This window comes from Schistocerca serialis, chromosome 2 (genome assembly GCF_023864345.2).
Source record: "Schistocerca serialis cubense isolate TAMUIC-IGC-003099 chromosome 2, iqSchSeri2.2, whole genome shotgun sequence".
Classification (NCBI taxonomy): Eukaryota; Metazoa; Arthropoda; class Insecta; order Orthoptera; family Acrididae; genus Schistocerca; species Schistocerca serialis.
Genome location: NC_064639.1, coordinates 497,624,263 through 497,645,923, shown reverse-complemented (window position 1 = coordinate 497,645,923; position 21,661 = coordinate 497,624,263). Strand labels below are relative to the sequence as shown.

General features: G+C 41.0%; 1 protein-coding gene across 1 annotated transcript in view; it reads left to right on the top strand.

The window, feature by feature from the left end:
- LOC126457439 (uncharacterized) overlaps nt 1-21,661 on the top strand; it is a 298,987-nt gene that overhangs the window by 243,524 nt on the left and 33,802 nt on the right. The gene's annotated exons all lie outside the window — the stretch shown is intronic.

The window sequence follows — 21,661 nt, the reverse complement described above, 5'->3', positions numbered from 1 at the left end:
GCTACTACAAACAGGCATAGTGAACGCATTTTTGTGGCCAAGATAGACAAGAAGCCCACGCCTACGACAGTAGTACACGTTTAAATGCCAACTAGCTCTGCAGATGATGAAGAAATTGATGAAATGTATGATGAGATAAAAGAAATTATTCAGGTAGTGAAGGGAGACGAAAATTTAATAGTCATGCGTCACTGGAATTCGAGTGTAGGAAAAGGGAGAGAAGGAAACATAGTAGGTGAATATGGATTGGGGGTAAGAAATGAAAGAGGAAACCGTCTGGTAGAATTTTGCACAGAGCACAACTTAATCATAGCTAACACTTGGTTCAAGAATCATGAAAGAAGGTTGTATACATGGAAGAATCCTAGAGATACTAGAAGGTATCAGATAGATTATATAATGGTAAGACAGAGAATTAGGAACCAGGTTTTAAATTGTAAGACATTTCCAGGGGCAGATGTGTACTCTGACCACAATCTATTGGTTATGAACTGTAGATTAAAACTGAAGAAACTGCCAAAAGGTGGGAATTTAAGGAGATGGGACCTGGATAAACTGAAAGAACCAGAGGTTGTACAGAGTTTCAGGAACAGCATAAGGGAACAATTGACAGGGATGGGGGGAATAAGTACAGTAGAAGAAGAATGGGTAGCTCTGAGGGATGAAGTAGTGAAGGTAGCAGAGGATCAAGTAGGTAAAAAGACGAGGGCTAGTAGAAATCCTTGGGTAACAGAGGAAATATTGAATTTAATTGATGAAAGGAGAAAATATAAAAATGCAGTAAATGAAGCAGGCAAACAGGTATACAAACGTCTCAAAAATGAGATCGATAGGAATTGCAAAATGGCTAAGCAGAGATGGCTAGAGGACAAATGTAAGGATGTAGAGGTTTATCTCACTAGGGGTAAGATAGATACCACCTACAGGAAAATTAAAAAGACCTTTGGAGAAAAGAGAACCACTTGTATGAATATCAAGAGCTCAGATGGAAACCCAGTTCTAAGCAAAGAAGGGAAAGCAGAAAGGTGGAAGGAGTATATAGAGGGTCTATACAAGGGCGATGTACTTGAGGAAAATATTATGGAAATGGAAGAGGATGTAGATGAAATGGGAGATATGATACTGCGTGAAGAGTTTGCAAAGCATTGAAAGACCTGAGTCGAAACAAGGCCCCGGGAGTAGACAACATTCCATTAGAACTACTGACGGCCTTGGGAGAGCCAGTCCTGACAAAACTCTACCATCTGGTGAGCAAGATGTATGAGACAGGCGAAATACCCTCAGACGTCAAGAAGAATATAATAATTCCAATCCCAAACAAAGCAGGTGTTGACAGATGTGAAAATTACCGAACTATCAGTTTAATAAGTCACAGCCGCAAAATACTAACACGAATTCTTTACAGACGGTTGGAAAAACTGGTAGAAGCTGACCTCGGGGAAGATCAGTTTGGATTCCGTAGAAATATTGGAACACGTGAGGCAATACTGACCTTACGACTTATCTTAGAAGAAAGATTAAGGAAAGGCAAACCTATGTTTGTAGCATTTGTAGACTTAGAGAAAGCGTTTGACAATGTTGACTGGAATACTCTCTTTCAAATTCTAAAGGTGGCATGGGTAAAATACAGGAAGCGAAAGGCTATTTACAATTTGTACAGAAACCAGATGGCAGTTATAAGAGTCGAGGGGCACGAAAGGCAAGCAGTGGTTGGGAAGGGAGTGAGACAGGGTTGTAGCCTCTCCCCGATGTTATTCAATCTGTATATTGAGCAAGCAGTAAAGCAATCAAAAGAAAAATTCGGAGTAGGTATTACAATCCATGGAGAAGAAATAAAACTTTGAGGTTCGCCGATGACATTGTAATTCTATCAGAGACAGCAAAGGACTTGGAAGAGCAGCTGAACAGAATGGACAGTGTCTTGAAACGAGGTTATAAGATGAACATCAACAAAAGCAAAACGAGGATAATGGAATGTAGTCGAATTAAGTCGGGTGATGCTGAGGGAATTAGATTAGGAAATGAGACACTTAAAGTAGTAAAGGAGTTTTGCTATTTGGGGAGCAAAATAACTGATGATGGTCGAAGTAGAGAAGATATAAAATGTAGACAGGCAGTGGCAAGGAAAGGGTTTCTGAAGAAGAGGAATTTGTTAACATCGAGTATAGGTTTAAGTGTCAGGAAGTCGTTTCTGAAAGTATTTGTATGGAGTGTAGCCACGTATGGAAGTGAAACATGGACGATAAATAGTCTGGACAAGAAGAGAATAGAAGCTTTCGAAATGTGGTGCTACAGAAGAATGCTTAATATTAGATGGGTAGATCACATAACTAATGATGAGGTATTGAATAGAATTGGGGAGAAGAGGAGTTTGTGGCACAACTTGACAAAAAGAAGGGACCGGTTAGTAGGACATGTTCTGATGCATCAAGGGATCACAAATTTAGCATTGGAGGGCAGCGTGGAGGGTAAAAGTCGTAGAGGGATACCAAGAGTTGAATACACAAAGCAGATTCAGAAGGATGTAGGGTGCAGTAAGTACTAAGAGATGAAGAAGCTTGCACAGGATAGGGTAGCATGGAGAGCTGCATCAAACCAGTCTCAGGACTGAAGACCACAACAACACCAACAACCTGTGCAGTTGTAGAGGGTTCACTTGTCAGTGTGATTAGCGCCTTTGGAGGTTACAGAAATGTAGTAATAGTCTTTCTTCTTTCTACGCAGTAAGTTAGCAATTAGTGTAGGACTATAGCCATAACTATATACAATTTATTCAACTAAATTATTTTAAAATTATCATTTGCCGTTGCGGTATAGAGAGCAGGCGGTGTACCACAAGTGGACGACTGTGTAGATGTGTGCTACAGGCTGATGGGAATTCGCAGATATTACTGTGTAGAAGTTACTTTCCTTTATGCTTTAAAAATGTTGAAATTCATACTATAGCAAAATTAAGAAAAAAAAAGTTTCTTAACGATACACAGGAAACCAACTTCTACAGACACTGCATTATCTGCCAGTTCTCAGCATCCTGCCACACACAAATTTGCAGCCTTCCTCTCCATGGTACACGGCCTGTTATCTATACCATGAACCAAATCAGATTTTAAAATGAGTTACGAAAGCAGCATACAGTAATGATTTTAGACCTGCACCAGCTAACATAATCAGTAGAAATAAGAGAAGACTATAACAGCATTTCTGTATCATTCTCAGAAGGCGCTAAATCACACTGACAACAAATGAGCTTTCATATTATGCAGTGATCAGCCAGAACATTATGACCACCGACCCACTATCGATTCAAACCCGTCCAGGAGATAGCAGCGTCACCTAGCGAGGAATGACTGCTAGTCAGACACACCCAAGTTGCATGTACCCTACTGGCCATTTAAATTGCTACACCACGAAGATGATGTGCTACGGACGCGAACTTTAACCGACAGGAACAAGATGCTGTGATATGTAAATGATTAGCTTTTCAGAGCATTCACATAAGGTTGGCGCCGGTGGCGACACCTACAACGTGCTGACATGAGAAAAGTTTCCAACCGATTTCTCATACACAAACAGCAGTTGACCGGCGTTGTCAGGTGAAATGTTGTTGTGATGCCTCGTGTAAGGAGGAGAAATGCGTACCATCACGTGTCCCACTTTGATAAAGCTCGGATTTTAGCCTATCGCGATTGCGGTTTATCGTATCGCGACATTGCTGCCCGCGTTGGTCGAGATCCAATGACTGTTAGCAGAATATGGAATCTGTGGGTTCAGGAGGGTAATACGGAACGCCGTGCTGGATCCCAACGGCCTCGTGTCACTAGAAGTCGAGATGACAGGCATCTTATCCGCATGGCTGTAACGGATCGTGCAGCCACGTCTCGATCCCTGAATCAACAGATTGGGACGTTTGCAAGACAACAACCATCTGCACGAACAGTTCGACGACGTTTGCAGCAGCACGGACTATGAACTCGGACACCACGGCTGCGGTTACCCATGACGCTGCATCACAGACAGGAGCGCCTGCGATGGTGTACTCAACGACGAATCTGGGTGCACGAATGGCAAAACGTCATTTTTTCGGATGAATCCAGGTTCTGTTTACAGCATAATGATGGTCGCATCCATGTTTGGCGACATCGCGGTAAACGCACATTGGAAGCGTGTATTCGTCATCGCCAAACTGGCGCATCACCCGGCGTGATGGTATGGGGTGCCATTGGTTACACGTCTCAGTCACCTCTTGTTCGCATTGACGGCACTTTGAACAGTGGACGTCACATTTCAGATGTGTTACGACCCGTGGCTCTACCCTTCATTCGATGCCTGCGAAACCCTACATTTCAGCAGGATAATGCACGACCGCATGTTGCAGGTGCTGTACGGGCCTATCTGGATACAGAAAATGTTCGACTGCTGCCCTGGCCAGCACATTCACCAGATCTCGCACCAACTGAGAACGTCTGGTCAATGGTGGCCGAGCAACTGACTCGCCACAATACGCCAGTCACTACACTTGATGAACTGTGGTATCGTGTTGAAGCTGCTTGGGCAGCTGTGCCTGTCCACGCCATCCAAGCTCTGTTTGACTCAATGCCCAGGCGCATCCAGGCCGTTATTACGGCCAGAGGTGGTTGTTCTGGATACTGATTTCTCAGGATCTATGCACCCAAATTGCGTGAAAATGTAATCACATGTGAGTTCTAGTATAATATATTTGTCCAACGAGTACCCGTTTATCATCTGCATTTCTTCTTGGTGTAACAATTTTAATGGCCAGTAGTGTAGTATCAGTGGGCGTGCTGTCCGTGTGTAGAATCGGGAAGGTGCGCCCTATATGAGTTAGACAGAGGGCAGATTGTTGAAGTCCTGGAGGCTCGGCACGAATATTTGGGAGACTCCACAATTTGTCACATGTTCGAAGAGAGCTATGGTGAGTGTCTTCAACACGTGACAAAATGAAGTTGAAACCACGTCCAGGTGTCGTGAGGTTTGACGGCCATCTCTCATTACAAATGTCGGACGTCGTAGGCTGGGCAGCCTGATAAAACAGGACAAGCGACGAACTGTGGGAGAACTAACATCAGACTTTAACGTTGGAGAGAACAAAAGTGTGTCCCAGAATTTACGGAAATTATGTGAACTGTGTGTGTAGATGTGGTGCCAACTCCCTCCAGCCATTTATCAAGGACCCACTGCTTCCATACCACGAAGCCTCATCGCTGTTATCCGTGCAAAAGTGGACATACCGGCTATTAGGTAGGTGCTCATATGTTGTGGCTGATCACTGTATATAGCTAGGCCTTCACAGGTACTTCCCAGCAAACTCAACTCCAGGAAATATGCACCAGCATTCTGTATTAGGAATACAGTTGCCAACACACTATTCAACAGTGAGGATAAGATTCCATCTTTAGAACAAAGAGCAATTTAAAGGATGTCCTGCAATTTGTGTGGCAAATTATATGTAGTTCCATCACGTAGGCTTATAATTAGTAGACTGACAGAACAGGAAAGGGTTTGGAGACTGAAAAAGAAAGATTCCAGCTTCACTGAACACATTCTGAAAATTGAAGGTGGAGAGGCGGGAAAGGAAAGGGAAGGAACTAATGATACCGGATGCATCGGGACGTTAGGCAGCTGACATCATTAGTTCCTTCCCTTTCTTTTCCTTTCCTTTCTCCCCTCTCCACCTTATGTTTTCATTATATGTATCACAGCCGCGGATTCCGCGTGGTATCTGTTCTTTCGAACATGTCCAAAGAAACAGACACCTCGCATTCATATAATTCACTGAACATGCTCTGAACAAATGTACTTCTAATGATATTAAATGTGATGTTCTCCGTAGAGCAGACAAAGGCAGCAAACTAACATTACTTTAAATTTTGACTGTCAATAAACACCGGTCATAGAATCCTGACTCAGTAATCAAATACAGTTCCATTTTTCATCCTTGCTAATGTGGCGGCACCAATTTAATATTTTTCTCACCATAAGATAAAATGCTTGTTGTTAATAATATAACTGTTCCCCACTTATATTTCGTTGATTCCTTTCTACCTTCTGCTCCCCATCCCTTTTTTACCTGTTCATCACATTCATCAGTTATTTTGTTTATATACCCTAACACTTACATAGTAGTCTTGTTACTCTTTGTCGTTTACATTCTTATACTTAACCTCAATTGTAATGCAATATATAAGTTATTTATTCAGAACTTCTTTGTGTATTTCAGTATGATGTGTTGTACGTATAGAAAAATAATCACGTATCAGCAGAAAAGTGATCTTTTTGCAGCTGTAAACACTCGCTAATGTTTTGTGGACGATCTGCTTGCTCGTAAGTTATCTCAGGACGGCCTAGACAGCCGAAAGCCGATTCACAACGAACTATAAAATAAATATCATCGTGCAACATCAATATAGTGTATTTAATTTTTTTTTACATCCATGTTCCACCCATTACCGACGGAATATTCCGTAGATGTTGTTACTAGATTCTGGAATCAAAACAATTTCATTCAAATCATTCAGTCTGTGTATCAGTTCAAAAGATTACTGCTTGCTACGCACTAAATGTACATGTGGCTCAGTTCATTTTTGGTTCGCTTCTATTGTTTTTGCTTCTCTATGACCGAAGATGCTTGCAAGTAAGCTGCGCCAACCTAGTCAGTACGTTTCCATGTGACACATCTTCCGAAAACCGAATTTCGGAAACAGTTTTTCGCTTTCGGGTTTACATGTTAAGGTCTAAAACGTATTTGCTACCCCAGTTATAGATGGCGTCTGGAAAACAGCTGATCAAGTTAATGATTCAGTCAACATAATCTTCAATTGTCTTCACTTAAATATTACAGGTGGACAGCTTCATGCTCAGTCTAACATTTCTGCTTCTCCTTCACTGCACAAGAAGCCCGTATTAACCGAATATCCTGAAAACAAGATATAACTTGACAGTCCAAGAACGTTTCGAAATCGGTAGCTTTTACATGGGAGCGAAACTCTATTGAGAAATTGGAAAACCGGAAACTAGAAGTGGACTTTCAGAATCGCTTTTGAAGCGTTTACATGACAATCCAGAAGCGGTATTGGAAAATCGGTTTACGAAATCCAATTTTGCGAATCCTATGTAAACGGGGTGAATGACGCATAACGTTGTCGAGAGATGCTGCAATCTCTGGTTCCGCTGCGTCTGCCGAACCCATTATGACAACTCTTTCTCCTTAAATTCCACGAAATTCTCTAGGACTTAGCAGTTCATGAAAATCAGATGTACGTAGTACGATAGGATGTTCTGTTGGGCTGGGTTTTAAATTTTCACAGATACCGCTTTAATATGTACAGATCACTCCCCGAGTCTTTACTTGTAGAAATGAGCGACGGTTAATGATTACGAAGCACCCTGCACTTCAACTTTTGCCACATGTTTTTCCTTCCACAACACTGATTGTATAAATTAGTGACGTGACGGAAGTGTCATAACAGAAGCATAAGCGGAAACAGATGTCAAAAGCCTATTTCAGTGGAAGTGGAACCGAAGTGGATGCAGAAGTGTGTATATTAAGAAAAAAAAGTATAAATTCTTTATCAAACAGTATTTTTTTCTTATATTAAAACCCAAAATTTATCAATGGCAGATTTTATTCAGCAAAAAGTTATTTTCTCGCTTTTTCGTCCTATGTCTATTTCAATGTTCTTCGTATATGAGGCCAGCTCCACTGAATAATTGTTCACTGCCTACGCTATTGGGAGGAGCTGACGAATGCTGGCGAGCTAGTGGCAATAGATAGTGGTACTTTTGTCCATTTGACTCTCACCACATTAGTGGATCATCTTTTAGAGGAAGTCTTTTTTCCTTTCTGTACTCCAGCAGGCTTGATTGTAACATCAAAAGCAGTTTATCGTTATCGTTAGCCATAGTCGGTTCTTGCTGATTTCGTTCATGTTTAACAAGAATTCTAACATTTGTAACGATGTTTCTAATTGATCATGTTAGTTCCATGATCATGAACAACACAATGCACCGCTTGGTCATTTACGCCCCATTCTTGGAGTGGCGTTCCAAATCCTGTCTATGTTACGTCACCTGTATAACGCCCGGTCATCACGTCGCATTTCAAAATTACAGACATCGTGTGAAAAACCTTTGAAATACCATGATAAGTTAAACTAAGTAATGAAAATCCAGAATCCAGACAGACCATATGTCACCTTTGAAAGATCTTTTTTCAGATTCTTCAAGTGAATTTTTTATTTTTCTTGCTAGCATATTGTAAAAGTTATCGCACAAATACGAAGTAAAAAAATTCACGACCTTTCAGCTTATACTTAAGAAGAGCAGCATTCATTACCCTGTGAAAGGCGGTACCCTCGACAAAATTAAACGGTAAGTACTGGAGACCTATCATTTCAGATATCATACGGTCCATTTATGAAAACTTTAGGTGTGAGAAATCCCAATAATCATTTACTTGCAGAGTTTGCTGCAATGTTAGTTGTTCTTTAATATATTTGGCCAGAGTGGAAGAAACCTACAACAACGACACAATAGAAATAGTAAAATACCCCAAGAAATTAAATACGTTAAAAGTAATACAAAAATAAAATTCCGGGTTCTTACCGTATTGTGATCATTCGAATTAAACAACTTTGTACCAGCAGTGGACAGAACTCACTCTATAATAATCGAACTATATTATTAGTACCGACAGCATTATTATATAAATACTGGCTAACGGTTTGTTTTTTCGCCTCCACTGAAATTTTAATAGTTTCATCTGACTTCTCAAGCTCTGCAGATTTCTCGACTTGTAATGACGTAAAATGACTCTTCAATGCGGTGGTCATGCGCTCTTTTCGCGAATATACTTTGCCACTGATTGTGAATTTGGCACTCTAAACATTAATCTCAACGAAGTAGTTCCAGACAAGACTTGTTTTTGGTTTCATTATTGCCTCTTCACTAACTTTACACCACTAAACTGTTGGCTAAAAAACGCTGTACAATATAGTAATATTATACAGAAACACAAAGTAGACTGACGAGCTAGAAAACGCTATACTTTCGCGTCGATGGGCAGAGAGCACTGCATAATAACCCAGGAAACGCAGCAATCGCTACCGGCATCTGTCGGCTTGCTACACACACCTCCCAACCAACTCTGGTTTGCGCAGCAGCCGGCGCGTTGGGCCAGTAAGCGCGGGCATCGACAGTCTCGCCATTGTTGAAAGTTCTGATGGATTTCCGGTAGAAAAATGTGCAGCCGGATGTGGAAACAGTAAAAAATGTGCTGAACTTTCGCAGTTGTGGAAGCGGAAGCAGAGGTCTGTCGCATCATTGGTATAAATGCAATTTTTAAATAATGTTTTTCCTTATTTAAGCGTAGCGTACCGGATACACACGCACTTCATCAGTTCCTATTAGCTTTAACAGGGTAGATTCACTTTAAACTACGGTCGACACAGGTAATTAATTACTGATGTCTTTTTCTATAACGTTTTGTGCTTCTCTCGCGAATAGCGCAACTATTCACTCCAGCAAACACCGTTACAAGTTCCTCCAGACGCCACTGTCCGTCAACTGTCTGCATCTCCCAGTTTCTCTGATGTTACATTGATATTAATTTCTCTGTGGGTAGCACTTAAATCAGAAGAAAATACATGTACGACATTTACACAATATTTAAAATTTGCACCTTTCAGGAAATATTGATGATCTTAATTTAATCTCTTCACTCCTGAGGAAAAAAAAAAAAGAAAAAATCGCACGGTTTTTTTCTTTTCACATTTCTCAGCAAACTAATAAATTAGCATGACACAAATGCGAATGCAACACTTTCTTGATGATTCACTAAGGCATAAATGGATGTCCACGTATGTGGACCTCAGGTCTCACTTATCGTGAAAACGTGCTTGACATTTCTTCGTACTTCTTTTTCTCTTTCTTGAATAGGAACATTTCACTCGAGGGCTGTTCGGAAAGTAAGGAACGATAGGTCGCGAAATCGAAACCACAGTGAAAGTCAAAACTGTTTTATTTGCAACGGTTAGCTACACCTTCCAGCTACTTCTCTACACAACTCCGCTCAGACTTAGACATCTGTCATAGCGTCGTACCAACTTTTCAATTCCCTCGTTATAGAAGACAGCCACCAGCGCTTTTCGACAATTTTCTACTCTGGACTGCAGCTCGTTGTCTGTGTCAAAGTATTGTCTTCATAGCCAGCGGTTCATTTGAGCAGAGATGAACCTCAGGGGTAGCCAATTACGGGCTGTATTGTGGGTGATCAAACACTTCCCATCGAAAATGCTGCAGGAACATCTTCATTGCCCCTACAGAGTGCGGCCAAGAATTGTCGTGCAGAACGAACTGCATGACAGTTATGTTATGTGAATTGCATAGATTCAGGCGAAATCTTTCGCCAGGCCCTCATACTTGGTGGGAGGCTCTAATTTCTAGCCGTCTTTACGTTCTCACTGTGAGCTGAGAACTGAAAAGAGAGACATGACGCGATCGATGGGTGTACTAGACACAGTGCCCAACGCATCTGTGCAAAGCTTCATCAGATTTTCACCATATTTTCAATTTCGTGACCGAACGCTCCTTACTTTCCGAATAACCCTCGTATATATATGATTTGAAATGGTAAGCTGTATTTGACAACGCACACAGAAAATAAGATTCTTAATTTTAATATTTTTGAGTTATTTGATTTCAAATAAAGGAATTTTTTGGTGCTCTAAAATAACTTCATAAATGGAAGCAGATAATAATTATACACAATTTCTCACAAGTAATAATTTTCTACTTCCAGTAAGTAAATCTTTACGGTAGACTTTATGATAAGCCTAAAAACAATTACTTTTCACACAATGTGGATACATTTCACATTTTGTGTTCTTGTCTCTTATCTTGGTATGGCGGCCATGTTTCCTGTTTTTTGAGACATTTCTCACTTCAACAAATTTTGGTACTTGGCCAACACTGTAAAACTTAACCTCTGAAATTGATTCCAACACAGTTCTTCTTAGTTTTTTATTCATATTTTCAACATCATCTACATCTTCCTCTTCTCCTAGCTATCTGGTTGTTCACCAGTTAGTTTCATCAAGCTCAGCAGGACAATCTTAGTCAAAAACAAGAATTCACCATCTTCTGCATCAGTTAATTCCACAGTGCTGTCATTAAGGAGAGCTTCCAATTGCTCATATGTTAACATTTCATGCATTGCTATAGAGTGTAGAAATAGCTGTTATTTCAGTATTCCGTTATCGAAAACCAAATTTAAATTAGCAAATATGCATTATGATCTGGACCTTCAGATAATGAGTTATTTTAGTGTAAAGAGTAAAGTGTGTACAAATCTGAACTAATCTTCAACCTCTAGAGTAATTGCGAACTTTAGGTAAAAAACACAGATTCTCATGGGCATAATAATTATTTATGACCTGTCATAAACTAACATACGAATCATTGCTTGCAAGGTGATGCGCCCTCATTTTAAAATTAAGAACTAGAGGGTCCACACTCACAGCCCATCGACCTATATGTGGAAAATTACTCCAGTTTACTTAGAAAAAAATAATGAATGAAGGTCGACATGTGTGAGCCGAGGGAAAGAACAGGTTAAAAAAAGATATACAAGAAATAAACACACAAAGAAAAATTCCTTCTGAAATTCACAGTAAACTCGTAAGAGAGTTTCTCTGCCGTGCATTATCACATGCTGCGAGCATCATGAATGTCTACATCTACACTTTGCAAATTATTGTAGCGTGGGAATAACAATTGTTTGAATACCTCTGTGCGTGCAGCAGTTAATCTAATTTTATCTTCATGATCCCTAGGGGAGCTGTCCATAGGACGTTGTAATATATTCACAGATTCATCACTTAAGTATCTAGAAAGTATCTAAGTAGGATTTCAAGGGATAGTTTGCTTCTGTCTTCAAGCATCTACCACTTCAGTTCTTTCAGTATCACAGTAACGCTCGTCCGCAGCTGAAATATTTGACGCAAGCTGCCAATCTTTGCACAACTGTAAATTCTTATCAACGTCTGACTGTATTTTTGGGCAATTTCTTTCAGACATTACTTCTTTATACAGGGTTATTACAAACGATTGAAGCGATTTCACAGCTCTACAATAACTTTATTATTTGAGATATTTTCACAATGCTTTGCACACACAAACAAACACTCAAAAAGTTTTTTTAGGCATTCACAAATGTTCGATATGTGCCCCTTTAGTGATTCGGCAGACATCAAGCCGATAATCAAGTTCCTCCCACACTCGGCGCAGCATGTCCCCGTCAATGAGTTCTAAAGCATCGTTGATGCGAGCTCGCAGTTCTGGCACGTTTCTTGGTAGAGGAGGTTTCACATAATCCCACAGAAAGAAATGGCATGGGGTTAAGTCAGGAGAGCGTGGAGGCCATGACATGAATTGCTGATCATGATCTCCACCACGACCGATCCATCGGTTTTCCAATCTCCTGTTTAAGAAATGCCGAACATCTTGATGGAAGTGCGGTGGAGCACCATCCTGTTGAAAGATGAAGTCGGCGCTGTCGGTCTCCAGTTGTGGCATGAGCCAATTTATTCGTCGACTTCCGCGGGCTACGCTTGAAACTTGCCCGCACGCGTTCAACCGTTTCTTCGCTCACTGCAGGCCGACCCGTTGATTTCCCCTTACAGAGGCATCCAGGAGCTTTAAACTGCGCATACCATCGCGAATGGAGTTAGCAGTTGGTGTATCTTTGTTGAACTTCGTCCTGAAGTGTCGTTGCACTGTTATGACTGACTGATGTGAGTGTATTTCAAGCACGACATACGCTTTCTCGGCTCCTGTCGCCATTTTGTCTCACTGCGCTCTCGAGCGCTCTGGCGGCAGAAACCTGAAGTGCGGCTTCAGCCAAACAAAACTTTATGAGTTTTTCTACGTATCTGTAGTGTGTCGTGACCATATGTCAATGAATGGAGTTACAATGAATTTATGAAATCGCTTCAATCATTCGTAATAGCCCTGTAGATACCCGTATCATCTGCGAAAAGTCAAAGATCCATCATTATTGCCTGCTAGGTCATCAATACACAGTATGAACAACAAGGGTTCCGACATTCCTTGTGGCACACCCGAAGTTACCTCTACGTCTGTCGAAGGCCCTGCATCCAAGAAAATTATCTGTGTATTCCCTACCAATAAATTCTTAATCTGGTCATAAATTTCGTTTTCTATTCCATACGGTAGTATCCTTTTATAATAAGCTTCGATGTGGCCCTGAGTCAAATACTGCATCTATCTGACAGCCCTGATCCATAGCTTTCAATATATCACGTGCGAAACTTGCGAGTTGGATTCCACATGATCGATGCTTTCGGAGCCCATGCTGGCTGGCGCGGAGGAGGTCATTCTGTCGGAGACACCTCATACGTTTGAGCTCTCAGAATAGTTTCTAAGATTCTGCAACAGATAGGTGACAACGATACTGAACGGTAGTTTAATGGGTCACCTCTACTACCCTTCTTGTAGACGGATGTCACCTATGCTTTCTTCCAGTAACAAGGCACTGTTTTTTCTTTGAGGGATGTACGATAGATTATAATGAAAAGAGGGATAACACAACTGCAAATTCAATATTGAATCTAGTAGGGATTCCATCTGACCCTGGAGATTTGTTCAGTTTTAACGATTCCAGTTGCTTCTCAATGCCACTGACGCTAATATCTATGTCATTCATCTTTTCACCATTACGGGAATAAAACTGGGGGCGATACTCCTGGGTTTTTGTTTGTAAAACAACATTTGGAAGCATTGTTAAGTTTTTCTGCTTTTGATTTGCTTCCTACAATGTCAGATTCTGTCTAGCCCGTGAGTGACGTACTCTAACTCTGATTCCACTAACAACCTTTACATACGACAAGAAATTCTTCGGGTTTTGAGAAAGATCTTTCAACAGTAATTCTGCTACGGTAACCATTGGAGGCTTTACGTGATCTCTTGACAGGCAATATCTCTCTCTCTCTCTCTCCCTCTCTCTCTCTCTCTCTCTCTCTCTCTCTCTCTCTCTCTCTCTCTCTCTATATATATATATATATATATATATATATATATATATATATAGCTCTATGCTTTGTTTTACACTTATTATGTACTCCCCACCGCCTACCTTGAACTGTGATCTATTGGGTACATAACTATCCTGGCAAGATCATTTTTTCTTTTAAACTTGTGCCATAGTTCCCTTACATACTCCTGTCCCGAGCTAACAGTGTCCCGTTCCTCAACTATTGAATATAAGTCTACTTGTTTCAGTTGGCTTTCTAGTTTGCCAATCATTGTTGCTACCAGTTTCGATGTGGAAATCCTCAAATATTTCCGGTTCATTTGTTGCCATTAGAAAAAATATATTTCCTTCATCAGTGGGATTCTGAACTATCTTTCCTAGGTAATTTTCAGAGAAAGCACTTAACAATGTTTCACAGCATGTCCTGTCACACCCATAACCAACAAAACTGTAATAATCCTAGTTGATTAATGGGTGATCAAAGCCTCCTCCGATGATTACAGTGTGATCGGGAAACCTACGTACTAGCCAACTGAGGTCTTCTCTAAGGTTTTCGTTTACTTCAGGAAGTGAGTCTGATGATCGATAGAAGGATCCAGTTATAATTTTATGCCCACACATTCTTTCCCAAACAATCTTGCATGCAGCTTTAGTTGCTGTCTCGTTGGATTTCAGTTTCTTGTCTGCTGCAACAAATACACCACCTCCATTTCCCATTACCCTAATCTTTCGATATACGATTAAATTTTCCCCCAAGATCTCACTGCTGTCAATTCGAGATTTAACCACCTTTCTGTTTTTAGTATTATGTGAGCTTCACTGATTTTTAGGAGAGCTTCAGATTCTGGCCTCTTCGTTTCAAACTCCGAAACGTCGTTACGAATGCTTCTGCAATTAACCTCTAGGATTTTAATACTCTCACCTTTGGACGTGGGGGATTTCTTTGGATCTTGCGCTGATACTACGGAGTCTCCTGCAGCTATCATTATCTGGACCGGATGGAGGGTCGCCTAGTCTATTTGCGGAAGGGTTGTAATTCTGTATCGTTGAACGATTCTCTTCAATCGTCGTTGGTCCCGTTCTTGCAGTAGCTTTTTCCGCCGCAGCGATGTCGGGGTTTTGATGTTTTACCGGATTCCTCATAGTCACTGTACACTCGTGAAATGGTCGTACGGGAAAATGGTGATGATGTGTCCCATCGCTCGTGCGCCGACTATAACACCACGCTCAAACTCACCTAAATCTCGATAACCTGCCATTGTAGCACCAATAACCGATCTGACAACTGCGCCAGACACTTGTTGTCTTATATAGGCGTTGCCGACCGCAGCGCCGTATTATGCCTGTTTAGATGTCTCTGAATTATAATACGCATGAATATACCAGTTTCTTTGGCTGTAGTTTCTTGCAACATGCCCTACGAGCTAACAGATATGCTTGTATCACATCCTTCAGTTTTCCATCCTCTTTTCTGCCTAATGCTTAATCATTACTCGGCAGACAAGTGTTCTCGACCTGACCCACTAGCGACATAATGGCTGGCTTTCTGCTTCTGACTCCGTCTCTGACATGACTAATTCGTCTGAGGCATGTGGGTGAGTTTTAATATATTTTTTTATCTAATTTCTACCTCAGACTACTCTGTGCTGTAACAATAAATGATGTCTATTACAACAACAGAAAATTTAGGTATAAAATTTCTGTTTCTTAGAAACATTTTTCGGGTTATGGTCACTGACAAATTCGACTGTAGCGTTAATTAACGATGACTTAGACAGCGTAAATTCCTTTTAAAAGCAAAAACTAGAATGATACGATATGTTAGTTATTTAAAGTAACTGCAAACCAACATCTTCGACCTCGTGTACATCGCCGAGCCAGAAAAAATTTGGGGATTATATTTGGAACATGCAACACGAAAATCTGTTTCGAAGACCATGAGTTAGGTTTTCTAAACTACTCCAGAAGTGTAAAATGGAAGCCCTTTCAGCAAATATATGCTATTCGACACAGGGCTTTCTGAATGATGAGAGCTTTGAAGATAATTCGTTCTTCTTTGAAAAATGATAGGATTTCTAATTCATTAGCTTACGACCTTTCAGCGAAACATCTCCAAAATCTTTGTGGTTCAAAAAGAATATAACTGATCGTATCAGTATAGTGAGCATATCACAGCAGACAAGGACAGAGCACATACTCATTTGCCGCGTTCAGCTGCTATTAAGTATTTCCAACGAAGACAAATGATATCCAGCGGTAAAGACTAGCGAGTAAGATTACAAAAGATTGGTGAAATTCTGAATTTTTTCTAGCAACTGTACGTACTGAAATGCAGTTGCAAAAATATTCGTTGTAACGATAGCCAGTAAAATGGAAGCTGAAGAATCCACTGGGCACGCGTGGCATCGGAGTGATTCTTGTAGAATAAGCCGCTCATTGTCTTCGAGAGTTATAAATTCTACTGAGCATGAAGAATTCGCTAAAGCCTATTAGATAAAACTCAAAATAACTTTACTTCTGCTACTGACTCATGGGAGTTTAGAGACCTGCGCGAAGATTAGGCTCTCTGATGAATTTGAAATATATAGATATTTGATGAAGCACAAATAATTCATTCTCTTGCATTTAAGGCCACATTTCGATGAAAAGTAGGTTTTCCAAGAGCAGGTATTGCAAATATTTTAGCAGCCTTACAAACTCATTGTATTTTATGAAATTTATAAAAATTAACGTAGATTCACAAGATTAATCATGAAGCAAAGAAATAAAAAGAACTCTTTAAAGTTTCGCAAAGCTAGCCAGACACGAATTCGCAATAGACACGTCATTCATCGCGAGGAATAGCAGCAAGTATGTTACGTACCCTCGATATTTTTAGTTATATGGTTCCCATATTTCCTTTCACATTAATTGATAGTCTTATCTCTTAGATTTTCTCGGCATGATTGAATAATGGTGTGCATCTGTGCATACAGCAGAGTTTTTGATTCCTGTTTTTTGCGCCAGGCAGCGAGAACACGTAACAACAAAACTCACAGCAGCCGAAGAAGACGACTGGATTGGTCGTCCAAATATTGTGCAAAAATGGAAACAACTCGGCTGTAAACACGGAAGCACACAGTTAATAAACGAATGTTATTTTAAGATTCAAAAGAATTACAGACATTGGCTGCTAGGGGGCATTGATTGAAATCAATAGCAGAAGTTTCAATAGGGAAATTTGAAATATTTGTGCTGGACTGGAATTTGAACCCGGGTCTCCTGAGTATCAGGCAAATGCTCCGACCACTTAAAAAAAAAATTGTTCGTTGTATATGTTCGGGGCGGACGTCTCATGACACCGGTTCAGATTGTTCGTTGATCCGTTCACTGAGTTTTTCTAACCCTCTGACCGAACACGCTGAGCTACCGTGCCGGCACCACTGAGCCATCCAGACACAGTGCACGGAATACTCTACCACGCCTCCCGTTGAACTCAAACACTGAACTTATCCGCATATTACTAATGTAGTGGCCCTTGCACATTATCTTCATTTCTCACGGCACTTCGCCGTGTTCCGTAAGAGTCCTAGCCCGCTGTGCATTTGCACTGAGCAGATCATTGACCGTCTTACCTTAATTATACTGTAATTTTTCCAAGGGACAGTAAAGATGTTTTAGGCTTCGCATTATCATTTTGCGCATTAGGTTGCAAAATTCTTTTCTCAGCTGCCATATTAGAGCCTCATCATTCAGGGTACGCATGCAAATTTTCGGGATGGCACTTAGTGACTCTTATATGCGTGATCTTACACGGATACATCTGATAATTCTGTCTTCTCTCCCTTCTTAGAAGTGATGTATTTATCAAGGCTGAGTAAGAAAGATGCCGGGCGCATACAAAGCTCGAGAATACTGTTTGCAGCATATGCCAAGAAGAAAACGGCCAAGAATACGTAGACAGGTTTATGAACAGTATATTCAATGAGTAACAGACAAGAATTTGGCAGAGTACCAAGCAGGACAATAAGCATGAAACACAAAAACGCTGTTATTTATTGTACCAGTAGCACATTAACTACATCATTAAATAGTTACATCTGGGTCACCATTAACGTTACACTATCGGGTGATAGGTTTCATATAATAGCCACAAACTGCATTATCGATAAAAATGCGGTACAAATGTGACGATTATGGTACATTTGTTGTTCCTGGCGTGACGCGTATGCCAAACTCCATAGCGTGACGTGCTGGCAGTCTACCTCGCTGGGGCAATCGTGGACAACACAACCGAACGCTCTTCGGAACAGCTTATAAGATGCCATATATTGCAGGTTATAACATGGATATCCACTCCAAGACATCTCGTCCTGACAGACAGACGACCTCAATATACATTGACGAGCCAAAACATTATGATTATCTCTTTAACAGCATGTTGGTCCACCTCTGAAATACAATACAGCTGAGATTCTGCGTAGCACGGATTCAACCACGTCCTTTGTAGATTCGATTAGTACTTGTTCCATAGATCATGAATACGACACTTCGTAATGATGTGGAATGTGTCAGGTTAATGAAAGGCGTCTGTACAAGATATTACATTACACAAAATATTACGTGATACTATATATATATTTTTTTTTGTTGTAGGTGTTGGGGAAATTACTCACTTACTATATCCAAAAATTCATCTAATGAGTAGAAGGAGTTGCCATTAAGAAATTGTTTTAATGAGTAGAAGGAGTTTCCATTAAGAAATTATTTTAATTTCCTTTTAAATGCTATATGGCTATCTGTCAGACTTTTGATGCTGTTAGGTAAGTGACCAAAGACTTTTGTGGCAGCATAATTTACCCCATTATGAGCTAAAGTTAGATTTAACCTTGAGTAGTGAAGATAATCGTTTCTCCTAGTGTTGTAGCCATGTACACTGCTATTACTTTTGAATTCATTCGGATTGTTAATAACAAATTTCAGAAATGAATATATATATATATTGTGAGGCTAATCTCTAGCTCTTGAAATAAGTGTCTGCAGGATGATCTTGGATGAGCTCCAGCAATTATTCTGATTACACGCTTTTGCGCAATGAACACTCTTTTACTGAACGATGAGTTACCCTAGGATATGATGCCATACGAAAGCAGAGAATGAAAATAGGCGTGGTAAGCTAATTTACTCAGATGTATATCGCCAAAATTTGCAGTGACCCTAATAGCGTAAGTAGCTGAACTCAAACGTTTCAGCAGATCCTCAGTGTGTTTTTTCCAGTTCAACCCCTCATCAATGCATACATCTAGAAATTTTGAATGTTCTACCTTAGCTACCGATTTCTGATCGAAGTCTATATTTATTAATGGTGTCTTTCCATTTACTGTGTGGAACTGTATATACTGTGTTTTGTCAAAGTTTAATGAGAGCTCATTTGCAGAGAACCACTTAATGATTTTCTGAAAAACATCGTTTACAATTTCACCAGTTAATTCATGTCTGTTGGGTGTGATAGCTATACTTGTATCATCGACAAAAAGTACCAGCTTTGCATCTTCGTGAATATAGAATGGCAAGTCATTAATATACATTAAGAACAGCAGAGGACCCAAGACCGAACCTTGCAGCACCCCATTCTTGATTGTTCCCCAGTTTGAGAAATCACCAGTTTTTTTGCATATTATGTGAACTGCTTTCCGGAAGTATGTGGGGCCAGATGTCTACGCACAGGTCACGAACTCACCATAAATTACGGGTCGGTGGTTTATGTGTGCGGAGATGGTGCCCGAAAGTATCAGAGATGTGTTCCATCGAGTTCAGTTCTGGCGAATTTGATGGCCGAGACATCAACATGAGTCCATTATTATGCTTCTCAAACCACTGTAGCATGATTCTGGTCTTGAGGCACGAACAGATATACTGCTTCGGAAGATGCCGTCGCTGTCGGGGAAGATGTAAAGCATGAAGGAATGCAGCAGCTCAGCAACAATGTTCACGTAATCCACAGCTATCAGAGTGACTTATATTACTACCAAAGGTCCCATGGGAATCCAGGTGAATGTCTCCCCATATCACAAAACTGTCCATAACGCCATGAGTCCGAAGTGTGGTGCGTGTTTACAGCAGCCGTTCGCCTGGATAACGGCGTATTCGGATACGCCCGTCGAGCTGGTGTAACAAGACACGTCTTTTTAATCCGACAAGGCGACACGTTTCCTTTGATTCACTGCCAATTGTCAATAATCTCACGCCCACTACAATCGTAACTGTCGATATCGATGGTCAACAGCTGCGGAAGCCCATGTTCAACTATGTACGCTGAACGGTGTTAGCCGAAACACTTGTTCCTGCACCAGTACTGTACTCTCTACTCCATCGCCAGATTTATCACAGATCACCACCTATCTTGCTTGACAGAGCTAGCAAGCTTCCGACCTCCACTTTCTGTGATGAGTCGTGTTCGTCCACTCCAGCATGTTGTTGGCTACTCGTGTATTCCTCGTCCTTCAACAACTTTTCATAGTTGCAGGCCGACAGCCAAACAGCTTCATAGTTTCCGAGATGCTCGTCCCTTATTTCAATGAATTTCTACATCTACCCTGCTAGAATAACTCCCTATCGTCTCTGGTCAGCTTTTATGCTTTTCTTGCCTCGACACGTGCCTGCAGCGCCAGCAGGTGGCAGTCCACCTCCATGGGCAGCGGTCACAATGTTTTGTCTCATCATTGAACGCACACCAACAGAAGTACTACATCACCTTGGTGTATCGTGCAGGTGTGTTGTTATTGTGTCTGTTCCTGTACCAATCAGAATGTGACAAGTGACTTTGTAAACATATGTACAGTACCACGAGCGCTACCTACGGGTAGAGCGACACACTCGAATGGTTTGCAACATTTCTGTTGAAAGTGAGTCACCAGCAGGGACGCATTAGAGACTTCTGTGCAACAGTAGAGTGAACATCCAACATGTCACGAAGAACAGTCGCAACCATGATAGGGTTCGCATTATCATGCTATGTGCAGAAGGCTTGTCAACAAGGGAAGTTGCCCGACGTTTGCATCGGGGTGAAAGTGATGTGGTGCAGACATGGAATCGATTCCAGTTAACAGGTAGTGTTGAGGACTTACATCAAACAGTCCATGCACATTCGACAGGTGTAGAGGAAGATCGAGATCTACCACTTTTCAGTCAAAAGAACCAGTGATGAGTCCTCCGGATCTGAATTCAGCGCATGGGGGTGTGCTGTCGTTAGTGTAAGTTAGTTTGAGTTAGATTAAGTAGTGTGTAAGCCTATGGACCGATGACCTTAGCAGTTTGGTCCCATAGGAACTTACCACAAATTTCCAATTTTCTAAATTCAGTGTTACAAGAGGCTACAGGTCATCGTGTATTGCATCAAACTCTCAGGAGACCGTTGCGTGATGTGGGTTTCCATTCCCTACGACCATGGCGAGCACCATGCCGTTCACCACACCACCATGGTCCCATTACAGATGGGCAAGAAATCATGCAGAATAGAAGCCCAAGAGCTGGAGTCGGCTGTTGTTTAGGGACGAACCTCAGATCTACTTGTACTCTGATAGTAGAAGACAACGTCTTTGGAGACAGCCCGAT